The 3169-nt window shown below is 37.6% G+C and overlaps 1 pseudogene; it reads right to left on the bottom strand.

Moving 5' to 3' along the window:
- Positions 1 to 155, bottom strand: LOC123323275 (annotated as a pseudogene).
- Positions 156 to 3169: the final 3014 nt, after the last annotated feature.

The following is a 3169-nucleotide window of genomic DNA, read 5'->3' as shown; positions in this document are numbered from 1 at the left end:
ACTAACTTTGCTGCACCTAAAAGTTATGCTTAGAGAAACATGTCTATTAACTTTAACTTTTAAAAAATTGTTAAATGCAACACACATGCAGAAAAATATTTAGAATACAGGTTTAGGTACTACACTTGATCTTAGCCAAAAGGCTGAGAAGTGATAGAATACAGGTTTAGGTGAATTGAAGGTCTAGGAAACTACCACAACTTCAAGAAGCAACATTTCGGCACCCCAGAAACCACATGTGCCCTTGAATACAACTCTGCTTTTCTGCTCAAAGGTAGTCACCATCCTGCATTTTATGACATTTTCTTGGTTCGCTTTACAGTTTCGTTGCCTGTGTGCATGTCTCTAAACACTATTGCATTGTCTGTTTTTAAACTTTACATTAATTAAATTGTATTGATGTGTTCTTTTGTCTATTTTTCCCTCAACATTGTTTTAAAGGTGCATCCATATTGCTACATGCAGCTCCAGTTTGTTTTCATTGCTGTATAATAAATTTCATTTTATGAACATACCAGAGTTATCTAATCTATTTATTATTGGATAATAGGTTATTTCCAGTTTTGAGCTATTACAGACAAGACTGTGAATGGTTCTGTAGGTACACATATGAACACATTTCTCTAGGGGTGTATGGAATTTCTGGGTGTGGCCATGGAAGTATATGTGCTAGACCTGGCTCATGCTGGTCCCTCAGAACCAAACATTAAAACTTCAGGAATTTTATAAATAAATTAAAACAGCTCTTATTAAAAATTAAATTATATAAACTTGCAGTTAGTTATATTATATATATTTTTAATGAATTGTTACTTGCTAGTTTTTACACCACGGAAATCAGCTAATACTGCAAATCAGGGCATTCCTCCTAGAGAGCCAGTTGTTAAACATTTAGCAGCCCTCACTGGATGTGTGTCTTTAAGTTTCTCTGATAATCCCAAACTGTTTTCCAAAGTAGTTGTACCAATTTACATCCCACCAGCAACTTCAGAGTTCCTGCACATCCCTGTCAACACTTAAATTATATTCTGGTGAGCATATGGCGTATCTAATTGAAGTTTTAATTTGTATTTCCCTTCAGCACTTGTCTTGCTTTTGAGTATTTAGATTTTCTCTCTCAGTGAAGTGCTTCTTCAAGTCTTCTGCTCATTTTTCTATTACGTTGACTATCTTTTTAAAGTGTTTTCTAGATCTTTCCTCTGACAAAGGATACCATTTGTTGGTTACGTATATCTCTTTTTTCCCATTACTTTTTTGTTGTAAAACAGAAACGGAAAATTCACATAATATACAGCTTAATAAATGATTATAAAACAGATATTCTTGCAATCATTCCCAGATCAAAAAATAGACCTTTGCTAACCACTTTGGTAGCCCCTCTGTGCCCTAAAAGTAAAGACCATCCGGACTTCAATAGTAACCTCTTCCTTGCTTTTTTTTCATAGTTTTAATCCCAGAATGTTCATCCTTATATGCAATTGCTTAGCTTTGCTTCTTAAAAATCAATGTCTTTGACATCTTTTAATCTTCAGGTTTCCCCCTTCTTCCTTTTTCCTTTTGCAGTTTGAAGAAATTGAGTCATTTGTTAAAGTTTCCCATAGACTAGATGTTGGTGATTGCATTCTTAGAATGTAATTTGTCACTTTCTTCTTTTTTTTATTATGTTATGTTAATCACCATACATTACATCATTAGTTTTTGATGTAGTGTTCCATGATTCATTGTTTGCGTATAACACCCAGTGCTCCATTCAGTAGGTGCCCTCTTTAATACCCATCATCAGGCTAACCCATCTCCCCATGCCCCTCCCCTCTAGAACCCTCAATTTGTTTCTCAGAGTCCATAGTCTCTCATGGTTTGTCTCCCCCTCCGATCTCCCCCCCTTCATTTTTCCCTTCTTACTATCTTCTTTTTTTTTTTTTAACATATAATGTATTATTTATTTCAGAGGTACAGGTCTGTGATTTGTCAGTCTCACACAATTCACAGCCCTCACCATAGCACATACCCTCCCCAATGTCTATCACCCAGCCACCCAATCCCTTCCACGCCCCCACCACTCCAGCAACCCTCAGTTTGTTTCCTGCGATTAAGAATTCCTCATTTGAGTGAGATCATATGATACATGTCTTTCTCTGATTGACTTATTTGGCTTAGCAAAACACCCTTTAGTTCCATCCATGTCGTTGCAAATGGCAAGATTTCGTTTTTTTGATGGCTGCATAATATTCCATTGTATATATATATACCACATCTTCTTTATCCATTCATGTGAATTTTCTGAGACTCGATCCTATTCAAGCTACTTATTTTTTTTGGAAGATAATTTCATAGATGGCAATGTATTTTTGCATTAGGAGGCTCATGAGGTCTGTTCACCTCTCTTTCTGTGATATTATTAGCCCCTGATGCTTAATGCCTACAGGCATTAATTCATTGGGGAGTGCAAAATGGTGATATTCTAAATCTATTATTCTGTCATATGCTATCTGGCTACCTACTTCTATACAGAGAAGCTGTGCCTCATTTGCTAGTAGTTACCTGGTGGTTCTGCCTATATAGAAAAAGCAGGGCAATTGTTTGGTTCAGTTTACTACCTTTAAAAAGAGTTTATTCTCTATCATGCTCCAGAGGTGATATTTTTCTTGGATTTACTGATGACTTACATATTTGAGTATTTCTATTACAGCTATCTTTTCTATTATTGTGTCAATTCTCTCATCTCTGGCCTTTGGAGTTTCATCAAGTGCTTAGAAACACAATCCTGAGGGGCGCCTGGGTGGCTCAGTTGGTTAAGCTTCTGCCTTTGGCTCAGGTCATGATCCCAGGGTCCTGGGATGGAGCCCCACGTCAGACTCCCTGCTCAGCGGGGAGTCTGCTTCTCCCTCTCTGCCCCTCTCCTTGCTTGTGTGCTCTCTCTCAAATAAATAAACAGAAATTTTAAAAAAAAGTTCTGGGGGCTCCTGAGTGGCTCAGTCGTTAAGCGTATGTCTTCAGCTCAGGTCATGATCCCAGGGTCCTGGGATTGAGCCCCACATTGGCTCCCTGAATCAACGGGAAGCCTGCTTCTCCCTCTCCCACTCCCTCTGCTTGTGTTCCCTCTCTCGCTGTGTATCTCTCTGTCAAATAAATAAACAAAATCTTAAAAAAAAAAAAAAGAAACACAATC

This window comes from Neomonachus schauinslandi, chromosome 1 (genome assembly GCF_002201575.2).
Source record: "Neomonachus schauinslandi chromosome 1, ASM220157v2, whole genome shotgun sequence".
Taxonomy (NCBI): Eukaryota; Metazoa; Chordata; class Mammalia; order Carnivora; family Phocidae; genus Neomonachus; species Neomonachus schauinslandi.
The sequence above is the reverse complement of the archived record's forward strand: the minus strand, read 5'-3'. Positions and strand labels throughout refer to the sequence as shown.